The sequence below is a fragment of the Leguminivora glycinivorella genome, chromosome 1 (genome assembly GCF_023078275.1).
Source record: "Leguminivora glycinivorella isolate SPB_JAAS2020 chromosome 1, LegGlyc_1.1, whole genome shotgun sequence".
NCBI lineage: Eukaryota > Metazoa > Arthropoda > Insecta > Lepidoptera > Tortricidae > Leguminivora > Leguminivora glycinivorella.
This window is the reverse complement of record NC_062971.1, coordinates 28,565,372-28,587,669: the sequence shown is the minus strand read 5'-3', so window position 1 is coordinate 28,587,669 and position 22,298 is coordinate 28,565,372. Positions and strand designations below refer to the sequence as shown.

Genomic DNA, 22,298 nt, shown 5'->3' with positions numbered 1-22,298 from the left:
TTCCAAGCTGGATTCAAACCAGCGTACTCCGTTAACCGGACGGATGCCTCAAACACTCGGCCATCGGTACACGAAAGCAAGGGTCGAAAATTTCAAGTATATGACACAATTACCGAGAGCTTGGCGCCCCCCGCCATCTCTGAGGTAGAACCGAAACTAGTTCGACCTCCTAACTGAACCTAATCTGAACCTAACCTCGTAACTGAAAGGTGTGTAGGTGTGTTACCTACACACCTTTGCCAGTAAATCTGAAAACCTCAGATCACATGTTTATTGATCTCAACTTCGCCTCGGCCGACAATTACATGTGATCTGAGACATTTCTTACTTTACTACATTTGTAATCTACAATTACTTACGGCCAAATACCTTTTGAAATAAGTATGTCTAGAGACCCGCCTCAGCTTCGCACGGATTCAACCAGTTTACACAATAACTCAACAAATTGTATATACCCAATGGTGCTCCCACACTGGCTGTTATATAACATGGTGTGACAGGGACAGCGCGATGTAACGATGGCGCGCTGTCCCTCTCACACCATGTTATAACATTTATTAAGAGATGAAAACCTGAAAATCACATGTACTCGTAAATCTGTGTAAGTGTTTGAATTTATCTTAGACATACGAACGCGGCGGAGGACCTTGTTTTGTAATATGTATGTGTAAAAAGTTTTTCTGATTTCACATTTACAATCTAATTATGTCAAGCATCTACCTATTGGCAATTGGCAAAGTGTGCTAACATAAAAAATATTAAGTACCTACAACATCAAAGCGTATAATACTTTTGATGCGTGGGACTTCTCTGATTTCAGTTTTAACAATAACCGAGTAAAAATAAACAAATTCGATAAGCTTTAGGATTACGGGAAAAGGAAAATATTTAATTCTTCGTTGGCGAAAACCAAAATTAACTTGTTTCTTGGTAAAGGAGATAATGTTAAATTTTAAAAATAACTAGGGAACAATTCAAATTACTTTTTTAAGAGCGCTTTCAAAAAATCTGCTTGCTCGAATTTCGACGCCGGCGGCGCTGGCGTGCGCCTGTGTGCAGACGCACACTATAACCAGAAGCATAACGATTGTAGCCTGCGGTACAGACATAGCGTGCGATCCTCTTCGAACCAACCTTACGTGCGGCTAGAGCGAAAGGGATAGCATTCATGGTCGGTACCGCCACGCCGTCAGTAGCGTTGCGGACTAACCATTATTGATACTTGCGTAAAAACACATACATGATTTCGTGCATAAATACTTGACCTTTTAGTTTAATTATTAAACTTATCACAGTTTTTTTATTAAAACGTGTGTAGCCTTGGAAGAAATAAATTAAAAAACTTTTATAATATAATACATTGTGTATATAATATTGTCTTCTGTCACCGCGATAGTTACTCATGAAATAAATTTATGGAATCAGATTATATCGCGTATAATGAATATAATCCGTTTTCTTAGTTTTATTTCATTTTGTATATGATATGTTTTCTAGGTTCTTTTCGGTGAAGGAAAACATCGCGAGGAAACCGGACTTATTCCAATAAGGTCTAGTTTACCCTTTGGGTTGAAAGGTCAGATGGCAGTCGCTTTCGTAAAAACTAGTACCTACGCCAAATCTTGGGATTAGTTGTCAAAGTGGACCGCAGGCTCCCATGAGCCGTGGCAAATGCCGGGATAACGCAAGGAAGATGATGATGTTTTCTAGGTACATACACCGTGGGAATGAGTATACCGACAGATTTTAACTAACGCTTCTAGGGCCCATTTCGACTCAAAAAGTTCATATAAACATTGCTAGTTAAAGCCTTAGTTTTCAAGATATTAAAATATTTCAGTAATTCGCATGCTGAAAAATGTCCATGGTAACACGCCTTTATAATGTGACGTCACCATCCGCGCAAGGATGCATCCTACACGAAGTTTCAATGCGGTAATAGCAAACTTGCCGGCCAGTCCTTATAATTTTGTGAAACTTTTTGTTGATAGTTGAGTTTAAACAGCAAAGAGTTTTAAACCTATTGAGGAAAATGTGTTAAGTATTTATGGCTACCATAACATAGCACACGAACGTAACGATTGCTCTGTATAAACGTAGCTGTGCTCAAAATATCCTTAAAACTTAGCATAATATTATCACTATTAGTTTGGCCTTTCATTTTACTATCTGTTCTCAACGATAGCAGACTTTTCTGGTCGTGTACGTTTACAGGCCTTTAATCAGTTAGAAACAAGAATATTATATACCATGGATTTTGCGTGCCGACCAATGAGTTGAAGCCAGGTTCATTCACCTTTACTCCTATGTTCTATCTCTTTCCGACACTGTGATGTATTGCCAGATTAGTTACTAAAAAAAACGTATAAAACATTCTTCAATCAAATTGACTTACTTTTCTTTGTATTATACGAAAAAAAACTCAATCAAAAACCTTATTTCTCCGGTATTTACCTCCTGCGTACTATGGGAACACTAATAATAAAAAAATATGCCCGATATGTCAGAATTGTCAAAAGTCATTCACCGATTCAGATATTTATTTTGCGAAATAAACGTTTTTCGACGATTTACTTAAGTTCTGCGCTATGTATTGCATAGTGAACCATTGTGGAAGTAAATGGAAACCGAAATCCGACGTAAAATTTCACAAGTAAGTACTTATTTTACCAAAATGTTCATAAACCTCGCTGGCAATAAATTTTCTGCTATTTTGCTTGTAATCTTGGTTAGTTCTTATCATTATATTGTTTTCATTGTCTCAAATTATATCAAAATTCCCACGAATAGGTTTCGAACGATAAATATGACCTTTAAAGAAAAATAATGCTATGTGTGGTTTTACGACTAGGGTGACCAATATTTTTTCTTGCATGGTATTTACTCTTATTGAATGGAGCTAAATCTATCAACTTGGTACGGTTTCTATGTTCATAGTTCATATCACAGTATAATAATACCAACTTTATTGTTTATGTCTTTACAATTAACATGAATAATATTAAACTTTTCAGTGTTCCAAAAGATGAAGGAAGGAGGCAGCGTTGGCTGTCGATTGTATATAGCTGTCGATAAAAGGGAATGTTTCAGAGCGTTCGACAATTTGCAGATTTGCACTTTAAGCCTGAAGATTATGACACAGAAAGAAATTTTAAAAATCGGTCCAGTAACGACGGAGATATCGTGGCATAAACATTAAATTGAGATACATATATATATATATATACATGCGAAGAGAATTGAAATACGTACGAATTGAGAACCACCTTCCTTGAGATTTGGGGCGGCGCTTAAAAATAAAGATACTGTTTTAAAACGTCCTAGTATTTCATTATTTCCCCATTGACAAATACTTCCCTTATATTTTTGTGGCTATTCCCACTAGTTACCACCAAGTTTTTACCTGTCCTAACTACTGGGATTTTCCCCACATTGTTAATTACCACACCGGGGGTTGATAGCTACTGGGATTAGTTTTCCCAGTAGTTACTACCAAAATATTATTGTGATAGTTTAAAGTGACTGAAACATTTTTTAATAAATACAGGTGTCAGTAAAAGAAAAGTTATATTTTAAGCCTCTCTTTAAGCCTCTGAAAAAAAAATCCCAGTAGTTTACCACTGGTAAAAACTGTACCGTATTTTGTGGCGTAAGGCAAAGTAACTGCAGAGTGGTATAGAAATGGACCTTATTGGCGGTTGACAAATTAGTAAGGTGCATTAGAGTAATTCCGAATGACAGAAATGTTCAGATAATTCCGAAAGGGGAATCTTGATATGACGGAAATAATGGTGATTTCTATGCGACTTTCCTAATTAGACGACTTTCGGAATTGCCCTAATGTACCTTACTTTTTGAGTTTGTGAGGATGGATGTTCACTTTCGTGATAAAACGATTGATCGGATTTGAATTTAATAAGTTACAAAATTAATCAGTCGTATAAACGTAATACGTCAAATTCCGCGGGATATCCCTAATGTATGCTTAATCATGGACACCCTAAAGAAAGAGATGCAAGACCGGCGTGACGTAATTCAAGGTCAAATTTTCTGGCTTCAACGTAATGTTCGGCACGCAATATCCATGGTATATAATATTCTTGGTTAGAAAACGTTCTTGACATATTATGACATTTTATGACTTCAAAGTCATAACCGATTGTCACCAAAATCAAAATAATAAGTTAGTCATTATGCCGCAACATTATTGTAATAACTTAATGGAAAAGGTATGGCCTTCGTCCATATCACTACAGAAAAGTTCAAGGACTAACACCTGGTGATGGGCTAGCTGTGGTGGCTTACTGTCGAATTTTGCAAACCAGACGCAGTATGCGGTTTCAGCATGACGGCGCCCCACCTCACTTTGGCCGTGAAGTGTGAATTGGTTGGATCAAGCATATGCTCGCCGCTGGATAGGACGTGGACGTGGAAGTGAATCAGTAACCCGGCCGGCCAGGCCAGATCACCCGACCTCACCCCTTTGGACTTTTCTTTTTGGGGGATATTGAAGGACAAGTTGTACGCAAGGCCGGTAAATACAAGAGAAGAAGAGCTTCGGATGAAATAAGAAATAGTAATTGCTTATTACATCATCAAATCAGATTACGATTAGCTCTTTGTGTTGCAAATGAAGGCTCGCATTTCTAAAATGTATTATTATAATAAAAAAGTATGTGGTATTTAACCGTATTTTTTTCCTAACTCATACGTAGTCCAGTTATCTTGCGTTACGACTAATGTGTCGAATTTCAACTCAATTTTGATAGTACCAAGCTATAAGCTAGCCGCGGCAGTGATTTTGACAGACCTGCCTGTGCAGATGATATTTCAAATAGGGTATCAAATTTCTTATTTTGGTAAAATAGCCAAAATTAAGTCATAGGTAAAAAAGATCAATAAAACATTATAAGTCTATCTATTATAACTGGATGCTGGATGAGGTCCTCTTATTGAACTTACATAGTCTCATTTTTTCTTATGTATCATTCCGACCAAATTACGTAGGTTCTTGACTGTTGTCAGGAACATTCTAAGTACTCCAAACGTATTTTTAATTTCGTCGTATTGTCTCTAAGTCTATGGATCACACTAATATGGCGGCGAAAGTTGACGTTTATTGTCTTAAAAGCTTGAACTCGTAAAAATCAAGTGTCATGCTGAAGTTCACTCGTCTCTTATCTCGTATCTTGTCGGAGCCGTTCGTGAAGTGTATACTTTTCTTTATCACTCCTTAGACTTAGGATTTGTTCACAAGGAAGACCATCGTTAATTGATTTTTTTTGTTCCTAAAATTAACTAAGTTAATATGTCGGTACTGGACCAATGTTGATATAACAAAATTTACTTGTAATGTCACCAGGAAGCTGTTGTTAAAGTCTGTCGGTATACTCATTCCCACCGTGTATATATAATGGAACTAAGATCGGTTTTCTTTCATTTTAAGTAGTTTTCTTTATATTTATAATGTGTTTTTAGGGTTTCGTAGTCAACTAGGAACCCTTATAGTTTCGCCATGTCTGTTTGTCTGTCCCTCCGTCCGTCCGTCCGTCCGCGGATAATCTCAGTGACCGTTAGAACTAGAGAGCTGAAATTTGGTACCAATATGTATATCAGTCACGCCGACAAAGTGCAAAAATAAAAAGTGGAAAAAATGTTTTATTAGGGTACCCCCCCTACACGTAAAGTAGGGAGTGATTTTTTTTTTCATTTCAACCCTAACGTATGATTTATTGTTGGATAGGTATTTAAAATGAATTACTGAAATCGTTTTTTGATAATATTAATATTTTCGGGAATAATCGCTCCTAAAGGAAAAAAAAAGTGTGTCCCCCCTCCCCCCCCCTCTAACTTTTTAACCATAATATTTAAAAAATATTTAAAAATCACACAAGTAGAACTTTATAAACTTTCTAGGAAAACTGTTTTGAACTTGATAGGTTCTGTAGTTTTTGAAAAATATGGAAAACTACGGAAGAGCCGAGCGGCTATTTACCAACGCGGCTTTAAAAACCGGCCCAGAGCGTGTCGGGCCACGCTCAGTGTAGGCATTGAGCGTGACCCGACACGCTCTCGGCCGGTTTTTAAATATTATGTTGTTTTAATTGCATGGAGCACAGGAAGGTCCACATCTATGTATTAGTTTTTTGTAAGGAAATACAACTCTACGCTACGCCTACCTGCTTTAGTTGACTGTTGACACACTGAGACAGTGGATGCGCCAGAGTATAAAAGAGTGATTACCATCTCTTGTCAAAGATCTTGTTGAGACGAATCAAACGAACCCAAACACGTAGTGTTTTCAAGACCTGGTCGTGGAATACTCTTGACTACCTTCCAGCTTCATCATCATATCCTGGGTACCATCTCTTGTCAAAGATCTTGTTGAGACGAATCAAACGAGCCCAAACACAGAAGAGTTTCAAGACCTGGTTGTTGAATACTCTTGACTACCTTCCGGCTTCACCATCAGATCCTGGGTACCATCTCTTGTCAAAGATCTTGTTGAGACGAACCAAACGAGCGCAAACACGAAATGGTTTCAAGACCTAGTTGATGAGAACTCATGACTACCTTCCGGCTTCATCATCAGATCCTGGGTACCATCACCTCTTGTCAAAGATCTTGTTGAGACGAACCAAACGAGCCCAAACACGGAGTGGTTTCAAGACCTGGTTGATGAATTCTCTTGACTACCTTCCAGCTTCATCATCAGATCCTGGGTACCATCTCTTGTCAAAGATCTTGTTGAGACGAACCAAACGAGCCCAAACACGAAATGGTTTCAAGACCTGGTTGATGAGAACTCATGACTACCTTCCGGCTTCATCATCAGATCCTGGGTACCATCACCTCTTGTCAAAGATCTTGTTGAGGCAAATCAAACGAGCCCAAACACGAAATGGTTTCAAGACCTGGTTGATGAGAACTCATGACTACCTTCCGGCTTCATCATCAGATCCTGGGTACCATCACCTCTTGTCAAAGATCTTGTTGAGGTGAATCAAACGAGCCCAAACACGAAATGGTTTCAAGACCTGGTTGATGAGAACTCATGACTACCATCTGACTTCATCATCAGATCCTGAGTACCATCTATTGTCAAAGATTTTGTTGAGACGAGTCAGTAACCTAAAATGATATTCAATAATAAATAATACTTACTAAAAATATTAGTCAAGTGAATTAGTTACCAAAGTCGTCAACCCAAGGATCAAAGTTTTCGGTCGCAGTATACATGCAACAGTACAGCCAAACACGCACACAAGTGCGGTTTTGGACACGGCGGGTGCCGCACACAATGACAAAATAACTTCGCGATCGTCGAGCCGCGTGCGGAGCGGACTAACATACGTCCTGCCTCTACAAGCTCTGCCGCGGTACTGACATCGCAAGCGCGCGTAACCGGTAATAGGGAGGCATTTTTAAAAAATCGTCAAAAATATTAAATTGCAATTAATAGAAAACTTTTGCATAAAATCTGTTTGAGTAAGCGTTACAGATTATTTTTATATTAAAACTACTTCAAAAACACGTAAGTTTTCGAAGAAATTGACACTTATTCTGAGGTGATTTCTGAAACAAATTGGATTCATCATATCCTCATTTACTCTATTCTAAAGCCTTATAACAAAGAAGTAGTCTCAGAAGATTGTAGTACAGGATATACATAATACAAATTTACCACTTGAAGCATTCAAAACTATCCAAATTTTACAAATTAGACGGACTAAGTGAGCACTTTTCGCGGGTTTTCCTAAACATGCACCAGAAAAAAAATCATAATTAATTAAGTGAGTTAGTTTTTAAAAATCCAGTCTCACAACATGTAAGTTAAGAAGATGTCCTAATCGAATCCTGAACTTAATAAGTCTTTTAGATGACGGAAAGTGTAGCATTTTGCCGACTAAAACTATCAATTTTACATTATTGCGACGTTTTCGTTGAATGCCCTCTTAAGAATATTTTTGGTTTGTTCTTTTTTCAAGTAGTCACACTACTATATATATATATATATAAATTGAAATAGATATCATACACGAAATAAAAAACGGCAGGGCCCACTGGTGGCCGAGCCGGGAATCGAACCCGGGTCTTCAGCTTACGCGGCTAACGTCATTACCACTAGACGGCGGCGGGCGGGCGTGTGGTATGTATGATATTTATTTCAATTTATAATTTTAAAAATAACTTAGGTATCCAAATTTGCGGATAGACACTAGGGATTGCAGTACCGGTACTGTTTTAAAGAACCGGGGTTTTCGGTACCGAAGCAATATGGAACCGGGATTTCCCGGGATTTTCGGTACTTTCGGGACTGGTCAATTTTTTTGGCTTTTTCAAATAAAACAACATTTTTTTTGTCATTTTACATCTTTTATTATTATATTACCATAACCGAACCGCACCGCCTTCGCTCGGCGTATTATTTTATCTGCTTTTCTTATTATAATGAATCGGGAGTCGGGAGAACAAGCAAAAAATCGTGAAAAATTCCGCCTAAACCCGACTATCTGGCAACCATAGGCATTAGGCATTAATGGTTACCGTTGCAATACATTGCTCCGATTAAGCGATGTGCCATTACTGAGAGATGTTTAATCCCTTAGTAAAAGAAATAAGACATATTACTATTAGAGAAATATAATAATTCATTATAGACCGGCAGTAAAACCTCACAAAATTCCCCAAACACGTAATTTGAAGCAAAGAATGTAAACTAAAGGAAACAAAACATATGAGATGGTGCACTATTTTTTTGCTAGTCAGAGGGAATGTTCTCGAGAAAATTAGTCATTTTCTAGAAATTTCTGTGGAACACCGTAATACCACATTGTATGTAAACATTTTTTAACAGTTAAGCATGTTTATAGCAGTTATCCTTAAAAGTTAGACATAATTCATTGCCGACTTTTTTTCTAGGCCTACATTTATGTATAAGAGCGACAATTCCACTATACATTATTTTGTTATAAGTCGGTCGGTACGTACGGGCAGGGTTTTCGATTAAAGCTCTTAAGCAGTACCGACTTTTGGATTTATAATAATAAAACATTAAACATTCCTCAAGAATCACTCTATTGATACATAGGTGAAAAACGCATAAATATGCGTTTAGTAGTTTTTGAGTCTATCGAAAAATACGCGAACACAGTTTTATAAAATGCAGAGAAATGAGTCAAATGAGAAATGAGATTGAGAGAGAAAAAATAAATACACAAATGAATATAACAAACCTTCACCAATAATACAAAACTCGACTACTGAACTGCCTAGTGGGGCTAGCTAGGGTATCGCGGTGGCCACGGCTGTCAGGCTACCACTGCCACCCGCTATTAAATAGTGATTAAGCGTGTGCTACTGTACCTATGCCTATTTTTTAACTGTTTAAATAATATAAACAGAAATAAATACATTTTGTAGCAAAAAATGTCATTAAAAAGTATTTTCCGAAAATACCGAAAATACCGGGATTTTTCAAGTTGATTTCCCGGTTCTTTGCTTGTTCAAAAATCCCGGGAATTCCCGGTACTTTCGGTACCGGTATTTCCCGGGAGCAAACCCTATAGACACTGATCGGTAAAATCGATAATACCTAGTTAGTTATCGTTTTTGCCAATATCGGCATTAAGAGCCATATTATTATACCTAGGTACATACTAAACTTACCTAGTTTATGCCAAATAATATATAGTAATGAAACTAAATCTTAATCAAATAAAAAATGGTACCCATCTTTTATGAAACGTCAGAACGTTCTAGTACTTTCTAACAGGATTTTTTCGACTTGTTAAACTGTTGTCGTTTCGTATTGATTCTCCGTTGGTGTGGATAAAATCACAAGTTGTCGAATAGGTACAATAACCTGACAAAATTAGACATTTGCAATTCACAGTTAGGTTATAAGTGTGACAAATCAAATTGCGAGTAGTCATAGGGCTTACGGAAAAAAATTGTATTTTATGCAGAAAGCAAGCCACTTTGCACAGTGATACTAGGGACCAATACAACTGATTTCATCCGAGGAAACACGATTTTCATCCACTAGAATTCAAGATGGCGGACATTTTCCAAAATGGCGGCCGCATATTTTAAAAAAATTATAGGATCATAACGGTGCACCGATTTTGATGGTTGGGATGTCAGTCATTTTGTATTGAAGAGTTTATTAATATAAAAAAATAAAGTCATAAAAAAATTTAAGATGGCGGCCGAATAATAAGAAAAATATGAAATTTTCAAACTTTTTTTTTCATTCTCGTGAAATTTACCAATAAATTTTCTATGACATGGCCGCATTTTTATGTATTAAAATTAAATTTGATAATATTATCTAAATTATAAAGGAAAAATCATGAAAATCCGTTAAGTAGTTTTTGAACTGTACCCATTTCAAATGGAGCGCGCGGATTTGAAAAACGTTTTTGCACGTGATGTAAAAAATTTTGGAATCATAACGGCTGCACCGATTTTAATGGTTGGGGTGGCTTTCAGTTTGTATTAAAACATTTATTCATATAAAAATTAACATCATTTAAAAAATTAAACATGGCGGCCGAATAATAAGAAAAATATGAAATTTTCAATTTTTTTTTATTATCACGAAATTTACGAACAGTTTTTCTACGATATGGTCACATTTTTATTTATTGAAATAAAATCTGATAATATCATCTGCAAAATAAAATAAAAAACATTAAAATCCGTTCAGTAGTTTTTGAACTATTGCAATTATTGCAAATGAAGCGCGCGGGTTGAAAGACGTCTTTGCACTTGATGTGATGCATCGTATCGTTTGGTATCGCTATACACGCAAGACTGATTATTTATTTTGGTCACAACTTACTATATTACTATTCGGGATCAATGTTTTTAGTATTTATATACATTATTAGTTTTTTATTCCGAGTTTAGGTATATTTAGATAACCCCCGTAAACTTTGATGGTCATCATTCTTTTATTTTATTTTTATTTTACTTTATTAGGTACACCAAACAGATTCTTATTTTAATACGTAAAAGAACTTGAATAGGTACACACATTGAACTACTACATAACATTTGTATCACTTCTCCTTTTCAAGGCTAGAGATAATCTCCGACAACTTCTGTTTTGTGTTGGGGGCTACGGAAACATATATTAATACAAAACTTATTTTTTGCTTCTCGTCTAAGTTATACTGAAAGATAAAAGTTATACAAAATAATACCAAAATACAAGGAAATAATGAATAAATAATAATTTATAATATAATTTTTGCAAAATACTTTTTTTTCGGCAGCTGCCTTTGCAAATGTTACATCGCATTATTTGAATTGCACACCCCAACCATCAAAATCGGTACAACCGTTATGATTCTATAAATTTTTAAAAATATGCGGCCGCCATTTTAGAAAATGTCCGCCATTTTGAATTCTAGTGGATGAAAATCGTGTTTTCTCGGATGAAATCATTTGTATTGGTCCCTAGTATCACTGTGCAAAGTGGCTTGTTTTCTGCATAAAGTGCAGCTTTTGACCATAATTTCGCCGTAAGCCCTATGACTAGAGGGTTTACTGGTGAAACCCGATAAATCGAGATAATTTGTCCTTGAAATAACAACATTGTGGAAATTGCACTTAGTTCGAATTTCAAAAACCGGTTTGCTCAACTTATCGGGTTTCACCAGTAAACCCTCGTGTATCAACGGTATGAAACAAAGTAAATTTTTTGGTTACATTATTTTTTGAATTGTTACATTTTGTTTGTACACTTGATCGAATCAAGATACCTATATTATGATAGAATTAACATGATATAATCTATATACATATATAAAATGCTAACGCTAATGTACGTATGTCCGGGGTTTTCTCTATCACTATCAATTCCAATCAACCCCCTGTTGGGGTGGTAAATACGCCTTGGTCTCTAGATGAAAGTAAGGGAGTTTGGTCGCGGTGGGTGGAAGTGGGTGGCTGTAGGTGGCGAAAATGTTAAAAAAATATATATCTGTCCTTCTTCTGTACTGGTACATCTCTACTTCTGTATCACGCAATATAATTTTAAATGTGTCACACAATATAAAAAATGTGGGTAAGTGCATCTGTACTTAAATATCTGTACTTCTGGAAAGTTCTAAAAATTTCTGAAATGATCTAGAAAAGTCCAGAATGTGTGTAAATGTTTCAATCGATATCGAATGTTCTAGAAAGTTCTAGATACTTCTGGAAAGTTCTAATATTTTCTAGAATAATCTAGAACGTTCCAAAATCTGCAAAACTGAATGTAGTTGATATAGAATGTTCTGGAAAGTTCTGATATTTTCTAGAATGATCTAAAACGTTCCAAAATGTGTAAAACTGAATTTATTTGATATAGAATGCTCTGGAAAATTCTAATATTTTCTAGAATGTTCTAGAACGTTCCAAAATGTGTTAAACTGAATGTAGTTGATATATAATGTTCTGGAAAGTTCTAATATTTTCTAGAATGTTCTAAAACGTTCCAAAATGTGTAAAACTGAATGTAGTTGATATAGAATGTTCTGGAAAGTTCTAATATTTTCTAGAATGATCTAGAACGTTCCAAAACGTGCAAAACTGAATGTAATTGATATAGAAAATTCTGGAAAGTTCTGATATTTTCTAGAATGATCTAGAACGTTCCAAAATGTGCAAAACTGAATACAGTTGATATAGAATGCTCTGGAAAATTCTAATATTTTCTATAATGTTCTAGAACGTTCCAAAATGTGTTAAACTGAATTAAGTTTTACATATTTATAAAATTTCTACATTATTCCATAAGTTTTCAGAACTTTCTAGAACATTCCATATCGATTGAAACATTTACACACATTCTGGACTTTTCTAGATCATTTCAGAAATTTTTAGAACATTCCAGAACATCCTTATGAACAACATTAAGTTTTACACGTTTTGGAACGTTCTAGAACATTCTAGAAAATATAAGAACTTTCCCGAACATTCTAAATCTAAATATATAAAAGAAGAAACTGACTGACTGACTGACTGGCTGACTAACATATCAACGCACAGCCGAAACCGCTGGTCCTAGAGATTCCAAATTTGGCACGTAGGTTCCTTATATAATGTAGTCGCTACGGGACGAGACGGGACGGGCCGGGACAGGAATAAGGTTAGGGATAAGGATAGGGATAGGGATAAGGACAGGGACAGCGACAGGGACAGGGACAGGGACAGGGATAGGGATAGGGATAGGGATAATATGGGTATCGTTAGAGGGATATGCAGGCAGTGTAAAACGCAGTGCAAAAAGCAGGCGGCTCAGTGGGAAGGGATCGTTGTTGTAAGGGATAATGCAAGAAAGTACTTTTTACCCACCGACCATTAGTGTCGAAATACGGGCTATGTGGGTTGTTTATAAAGGTTTCCCCAGCGTATATAGAATACATACCTACTCATACCTACTACCTACGCTGTGGTCGATGTGGTAACATTTCTACAATCATTGCAAGCATTTCTTTAAAAACAATAGTATTATGTGTAATCGAAATAATCGCAGACAAATGTACCTACAGAGAAACCTACGGATCCAAATGAAAATCTTAATTTTTGTATACGTTTGAATAAAAATACTTTTAGTACGCGGGCGAAGCAGCGGGTAAAAGCTAGTATATTTATATCCACTTTTTAGCATTCAATTGTCATGTCATCTGTTGCCTCTGTTGGTTTTAAAATGATGCAACTTAAGACAGTTAATGCTAGTCGAATAAGGCCCCGTATGTATTTTGTTTTTAAAACATCTTTGATTAGACTCGCAAAATGTAAGTTCGTGTTATTGGACAAAGTATATTGTCTTTTCTCTTGAATCGATTTTACGTTTTTTGTAACGAGTTTTTACGCTGTGTATTAGTAGATTAACATTCGTACGCTGTTTGCATAGCCGCGTGCGAGGAGTTCAGTAGGGCGTAACGTTTATAAGTAGCAAGGACCATGGGCCAACAGCGCTGACGCGACACTTTTCAAGTGCCACTACTCGGTGGGTGGCCGTCTATGTCGCCTCGCTGGGAAACCGTAAACAGCTATTTAACGGTAATTTTAATAAGGTGATTGTGTTGGATTATGATATTTTTCTCCTCACTAGCTCGGAAACACGTGTTTTGTCCTTTAATACCAGCGGGTAAAAAGTAAAAACGCATTTTATCCACTAGTGGGTAAAGTAATTTGACCTTGAACCAAGTCAAATTAACTGCTTTAAAATTGATAAAAGTAGGTGAACCTAGTAATAAAGATGATTTACCACCTGTGGAACTACTGGAAGCAGTGATAAACGCATTTTTTGCGTTGTAGTTTCCTCGCTATAGTGAGGGGACAAGTTTTGTGTTACACTCGGGTGCAAATGTATTTTACTTCTCGTGTGTTAAAAAACTCGCAAGTTTAGGATTATATTCTCAAACCACTCGCTTCGCTCGTGGTTCAACTATAGAATCCTTTCATTTGCTCGTTTTTCAATTCCACACTCGGCGTTAAAATACAACTTTGCTCCCTTGTATAACGTAAATAGTTATATATGTATCCACTGAACACGCCTACCATAATTATATAACCGGTGGACCTATTTAATAATGCAAACATTGTAAAACATGGAAAAAATGGACCAATTAAATTTGCCCCCCAGTCGAGGTTTGCCCCGCTGTACCTTACGTACATATGTCCGTCAATTGTTGTAATAAGTATAATACATATTATGTATGTAAGTACGATGTCATTTTCATTATTCACATAGCTAGGTAATGCATGTAGCAAATGAAAAAAATAAAATAAATGAAAATCGTTTATTGATTGTTCGTATGCGTTATAAAAAATACCTACCGTTCGCATACGGGTCGATTTTTATCTTGTCGTTTTCTTTAATTGTGTCCTCAATACGGATGTTTTCGTATACCTATTGTCTCATTAAAAAATCGTTTAATATTTGAAAAAAAAAAAATTTAGATCCAGATAAGATATAGATCGGATAAGTCAGTGCCAAAAACTGACGTTTTTGTTTGAAGAATTAAACTGCGCTATTGACACTGACAGGTCTTTATCATATTGCAGTAACATTTTATCTTACTCATGTCTTGGTACGTATTTGATTTGCTTAATAATAAAATCTTCCTAGTTATTATAATTGTTCTCTTAAGTATATAAAGTGAAAACAAAACTAGAACTGTTGAAATAAACTGCAGGTGGTCGCTTTCTAACCATGGTAGTCCATGTCCTCATTAGTGAAAACATAGTATTAAAAAAGCCTAATCATGTCTAATATCTACTTATTCTCCAAATGAAGCATACACATTACATTACACACTACGAGGCAGACGGACAGTCCTATGTTTAATAGTGATTTTAGAAAGATTTCCTCGCGCCAAATACCAAGACCTCTTACCGAAGTCTGTTTGCGCTTAAACTCTCCGTAGTTCCGTCCGAGTGCTCTCGATGATAGAATTTGTGATGTTGAAAGTGAGTAGGGGATATTTGTGGCTACCGGTGTTGGCGTGTGTGCCGACCACTCCACACGCCACCCAGGCCGAGGTGTTTGCCCACCGTCTTACACGTGATCTCTGCCAATTTAGAAATGGACTAACTTGTGTTGCAGCGTCGTGCATCGTTTCGCTTTTTACCCCCAAGTGACTTGAATATTTTTAATTCGTACATAAGTTTCATAAATGAAACATTTTATTCAACTTTTTGACAAGCAGAAACGTCTGCAATCGATGCCACTAGGCTTAAAGCCTGGCCCCGTAGCCGAATGGCATTTCTGCGACACCAAACGCCGCAGAAATGCAATATATCTCTATCGCGCTTGCGTATTGGCGTGACATAGCCAGACTGCATTTCTGCGGCGTTTGGTGTCGCTGAAATGCCTTTCGGCTACGGGGCATGTTGCGGAATTTCATTAGAACTATTTTTTTTCATACTAAACTCAACTGTCAGCCTATACATCAGAATAACAGGTATGGTTTAAGAAGACCCGGTTCATAAAACACTGCCCACTTCCAATATTTCATACTTTTATCAGTATGAATATAGAGTTCAAATTTTGTGCTCATATTTTTTGCTAGTAGACTCATAGATATAGACAAAACTGCATGTTCATATTTTACCGATTCCTCTTAAGTATCCATACTAATATTATACATGGGAAAGTGTGTGTGTCTGTTTGTTTGCCCATCTTTCACGGCAAAACGGAGCAATGAATTGACGTGATTTTTTAAGTGGATATAGTTGAAGGGATGGAGAATGACATAGGCTACTTTTGTCTTTTCTAACCACCCATTTCCCTAAACTGGGGGTGAAAGCTAGTATACTTATATAATTTCGACAGTACCTACATATATAATTATATTAAATATTGTATTCAAATGACCTTTCACAATCCTCAATCAAATAGCTACATGCTCCAATCGCATTCAAATGAATTTCGAGATTTACGATTACAAATACATTTACAAAGATTCAGCAGATGAATTCATCGGACAAAATGAACCAAATTTAAATGCTTTTGTACGGCTTGCCCCATGGAAAAAGTAATGGACGATACGTTAACTCGCTAAGTGTAAACTTTTTATTAAGGAAGCCCTAGCAAGTCCGGTGAGTTCACAATTGTCGGTGTGGGCGACGCGGCAGGGGCTGCGAGTGAATTAATATAAGTTAATTAAACTTGATTTATTTATGCTGCCCGAGACGAGGGCAAAAGTACAACAAGGCGCTTAATGAGGGCAACTTTTACGGCTTTTCACGGATAACGGCGTTTTTTCCGACAATATGCGAAACTTTGAATAAGTTGCACGTTTTATAAGCTCTTTGTTAAATTGATATTTTAAACGAGTATTCGACCGTTTGCCATATGTATTTATAAAAATGGTCGCGTCGTTAGTGACTTAACCTATTCTTAAAATCAGAATCTGTCCCTGTAGAAGTAGTTCTTATCCTAATGTGTGGAGTTCGCAATGGGGCTATTATCTTATCTCTATAGACATGCGTAGGTATTACCCGCAGGGTGTCTGGTAACCGGATACAAATATTTAAAGTCACATACAGGTCGAACGCGATTAATTAACATTATTTTACAAGGTTTTTTTTTTAAAGGTAAAATAATGTTAATTAATCGCGTTCGACCTGTATGTGACTTTAAACATGTGTACAAAGCGCGAGAACTTAGTGTTAAACCGGTAACCTATCGATGTTTCGAAAATCCTTTGTCCGATTATCACTTTGTCCGAAAACGGTTGACAGAATTTTTATAATCCAAATACATTGCTTACCATATTTTTAAAATGTCGCTAGTTTGCTATGCCACATTATCGTTTTCCCGAAACTCTATAACCAGAAGAACGGTTGCCAACTTTATCATTTGACAACCAATTTGTTAACCACCTTTTCATAAATCCGATGCTACGTGACATCGAAATGTCATTTTCCCTAATATCATTTTATAGAAACTCAATAACCAGAAGTACGGTTGCCAATCTTATCATTTGACAACCGTTTCGTTAACCACCTTTTCATAAAGCCGATGCTACGCGACATCGAAATGTCATTTTCCCTAATATAGAGGTAATTTTATAGAAACATTACAAAAAAAATAGGTTAGGTTAGAAAAGCGACCCCCACGGAAACAAACTTGCTAAGAAAAGTGGGTTAGGTTAGGTTAGAACTGCGACCATACAGAAACAAACCCTTACCATAAGAGTGGTTTAGGTTAGGTTAGAACTGCGACCATACAGAAACAAACTTGTGCTAGAGAAGTTGGTTAGGTTATGTTAGAACTGCGACCCTCACAAAAACAAACATTAGCAAGAAAAGTGGGTTAGGTTAGAACTGCGACCATACAGAAACAAACTTGTGCTAGAAAAGTGGGTTAGGTTAGGTTAGAACTGCGACCATACAAAAGCAAACATTTGCTAAAAAAGTGGGTTAGATTAGGTTAGAACTGCGATCCTCACGGAAACAAACATTTGCAAGAAAAGTGGGTTAGGTTAGGTTAGAACTGCGACCTTACAGAAAAAAACTTGTGCTAGAAAAGTGGGTTAGATTAGGTTAGAACTGCGACACTCACAGAAACAAACGTTTGTAAGAAAGTGGGTTAGGTTAGGTTAGAACTGCGACCCTGCAGAAACAAACCTTTGCCACAAACTCTTATGGCAAGGACTCATAGGTCAAGTAAAAACTGCGACCGTGAAGGGTCGGTCTGGAACAAACTTTTGTTAGAAAATTAAGGATTTATTGAACTTTTGATATAGCGGCTTAATAATATTTCAAATTATAAAATTATACGCCATACAAAATTGCTGTCAAATGATACTTAGGAATTTTAATAAGTGTTAATTCGAATTTCAAACTTTTGATATAGCGGTTAAATAATATTTCGGAATAAAAACTTTACGCGACAAAAAGTAGTTGTCAAATGATTCTTAGGAATTTTAATAAGTGTTGATTCGAATCATAAGCGAAACAAAATTACAGCGAAATAAGAATAGGGAAAATAATAATAGGGGAAAAGTACTTTCGGGCAAACAAAACTTAGGCCAATTAATGAAATGGGAAGCGTTTTCGGGCTACTAATAATCGACATTACAATTTTCGACTTTTTGATAGGTAACCGTTAAACCGGATACAAAGCCGAAAGTAGGTAATAGTCTAGGCCATTTAAACATTCTTAGCTATTTTCGTTTTTTTTATCGTCCGTCAAAATCACTCAAATATTTTACTTTCAAGTTATTTTACTTAAAACGCTGTAGTTTTTAGGGTTCCGTACCAAAAAGGTACAAAATGAACCCTTATGGTGCGACTCTGTCCGTCTGTCACTGTCACATTACTAAATAATGATTACTAAATATCTCGAGAATTACTAATGCTAATATCAACTTGATTTTTTTTTTTTTACAGGGCCGATATGTAATGTTTATAAAGGTCCTTTAAAAATGAATTAAAAAAAACTTGAAATTTGGAATAACTGTGAACATTGTAAACCTCTACAAATTGAAAGTACCTATTTTTTTTTTCACCTCACTAGCTCGGAAAGGACTTTTTTATTCTTTAAAAACAGATAGCAAAATCTCATTTTATCCACAAGAGTGCAAAGAATATTTGAAATCCGAACGTGTCATTAGTTACTTTTTTAAATATAATTTCTTGTAAAGGCATCTCCCAGACAGGACAATTTTGTCCCTGTGCTTAAATTGTCTTAACAAATTATGTGATGCGAACGTAAAAATAATTTCATATCGAATTGATGTATCCGACTAAAAACATAAAATTCAAACAATTTTATAACATGATTATACCATAAGACACTTGAAATCGTACAAGAAATTGTATTTTTGACTCTTCCATTGTACTTAGATATTCAGAACGCACCTTAAGTAACATTGCAATATTTGCAATCTGTAAACGCGTGAGGCGGAACGCACCCAAATAGATTTTTTCTTCTTGATTCTTAATTTGAAACTTTTGAGGTGTCGGTCGGTGCTTCGTGGAAATTGTAATAAACGCAAATTGACTTATTTCTGTGCAATTATGTTCCAGTTGTTTTTATTGCGTGTTTCCTCGCTTTAGTGAGGTGAAAAGTTATGTGTTACACACGGGATGCAAAGTCATTTTAACTCGTGTGTATGGCAGTACTCTCTACGCTCAGGATTCTATTTTTGAACTAATCGCTTCGCTCATGATTCTATTTTCGAACCATAGAATCCATTCGCTCGCTCGTAGTTCAACCCTAGAATCCATTCGCTAGTTCGTGTTGCAATTCCACACTCGGTTAAAATACAACTTTGCTCCCTTGTATAACAAATAACTATTTTTTCACCTCACTAGCTCGGAAAGGACATTTTTATTCTTTAAAAACAGATAGCAAAATCGCATTTTATCCACAAGAGTGCAAAGAATATTTGAAATCCGAACGTGTCATTAGTTACTTTTTTAAATATATTTTTTTGTAAAGGCATGTCCCAGACAGGACAATTTTCTCCCTGTGCTTAAATTGTCTTAACAAATCGTGTGATGCGAACGTAAAAATAATTTCATATCGAATTGTATCCGTCTAAAAACATAAAATTCAAACAATTTTATAACATGATTTTACTATAAGACACTTGAAATCGTACAAGAAATTGTATTTTTGACTCTTCCATTCTACTTATTCAGAACGCACCTTAAGTAACATTGCAATCTCAAAACGCGTGAAACGGAACGCACCCATATAGATTTTTCTTCTTGATTCTTAATTTGAAACTTTTGTGGTGTCGGTCGGTGTCGGTGCATCGTGGAAATTGTAATGAACGCAAATTGACTTATTTCTGTGCAATTATGTTCCAGTTGTTTTTATTGCGTGTTTCCTCGCTTTAGTGAGGTGAAAAGTTATGTGTTACTCACGGGATGCAAAGTTATTTTACCTCGTGTGTATTACAACACTATCTACGCTCAGGATTCTATTTTTGAACTACTCGCTTCGCTCAGGATTCTATTTTCGAACCATAGAATCCATTCGCTAGCTCGTAGTTCAACCCTATAGAATCCATTCGCTAGTTCGTGTTGCAATTCCACACTCGGTTAAAATACAACTTTGCTCCCTTGTATAACAAATAACTATTATTTATCAATTTTAATTGTAGAAAATGGCTTATGTGTGTGACGTTTTTGTGTGAATTCAATCATATACAGGCCCATAACATAAGTTATGAATAAGGGGGTCAGACGTTATATAAATAAATGCCTGGATTTTGATCTCCGTTGTGTTCTGCCCGTGTAATAAAACTTAAAGGAGTAAAAACAATGGAATGTGTAGTATTTTTGTGTGGGCTCAGCGTAAAGCGCGTGTTTGCAACGGGCGGTGGGCCCCTGCTATTTGCGCAGCACCAATTGGAAACTGCATTATTAAACCGCTTTTGTTTAGCCACCGCAACACTTGCCCAAAATCGAGTTACTGCTAACCGGGCTTGTTTTTTTTCTGAATTCTGTAATTATTTATGTTTATGTTAGTTCCTCCCTCAGTGGGCAAATGGAACGTGTAGGCATTATAATTGATTTCGCTAGAGTCGGTTTGGAAAGAGAAGAGTCATAGACCTGTAGAATTACCACTACTCATTTTATTATAGCCTATTCTTTACTAAATCGTGTGATTTAGGAAAGTATAGCGCCTCATACATTCAACGACTGTTCTCTTTCGGATCAGACTCTACCTATTATACACAAAATACCTGCATCTTCTAGTTTTAAAAATAGACGATAGGTACTTCACCTATTAGGTCACGTCACCCACGTCTTGGTTTAGTATAGGTATATCATTTAATTAGGCAGACGTCCGGTTTTTGCCATAGCCCAATATTTATTTAGTTCACCCAATCCAATAGCCCGGGTCCGATGGACTCTCAAATTTTCACCCCGGCGGGTGTACCTCAGGTATTGCTCTGTGTGCGTTACACATTATGACGCCGTCTTTGGCTATGCCAAAAAATATAATAATTTCTCAAAAAAGCTGCCAATGTGTTTCTTATGGATTTTTATGCAACAGATTTTTTTTTAATGTAACGTAAGGAGCACCGGGACAATTTCTATTGAGGATCAATTTTAACCTTAATCGAAATATTGTCCATGTTCTGCGCTACAACTGCACCCCGCTGCACCTTAAAGATTTTTTAGGGTTCCGTACCAAAAAGGTACAAAAGGAACCCTTATGGCGCCGCTCTGTCCGTCTGTCTGTCTGTCACATTATTAAATATCTCGAGAACTACTTATGCTATCGCCTTGAAATTTGGAATACTTATGAACGTCGTTACCCTCTTCATTATCAATTTCAACACCCTTGCGGGTGTTTATTGTACCTGCATTTTTTAACAAAATAACAATGAAATTACCTGCTTTCAAATAGAGGCGAAATGGTTAAAATCGGTTCACGCAATAAACAATAAAATTATCCTATAAAAATCATCTTCCATACTAGCTCGCGCGCATTAGTTTACTCAATTTGCCGATAGATGTCGCTGTATGTTGAACGCTCATTTCCTACAACGCGTTTTTCTTGATATAATGAGGTCGGTTGAGGAGCGTCCTTGCGACATGTCGTAAGTCGTAAACTATTGAAGTCGAATAGTCTTTTATTTGGACGTTGTCTAACAATAACATTGTATATTAAAATATTACTTGTTATGTGGGAAATCGAGTCTTGAGGGATTTAGTCAAGTCTGTAGAGTTCTATGAATAACATTTTGATGATTCAACTATTAAAAGTTTGTACGGAACCCTCGAGACCCAAACATTTTGAACAAAAATATTTACTACTAGCTTTC

General features: G+C 36.2%; 1 protein-coding gene across 2 annotated transcripts in view; it reads left to right on the top strand.

Moving 5' to 3' along the window:
- Positions 1 to 22,298, top strand: part of LOC125229869 (visual system homeobox 1-like) — a 72,149-nt gene that overhangs the window by 28,666 nt on the left and 21,185 nt on the right. The gene's annotated exons all lie outside the window — the stretch shown is intronic.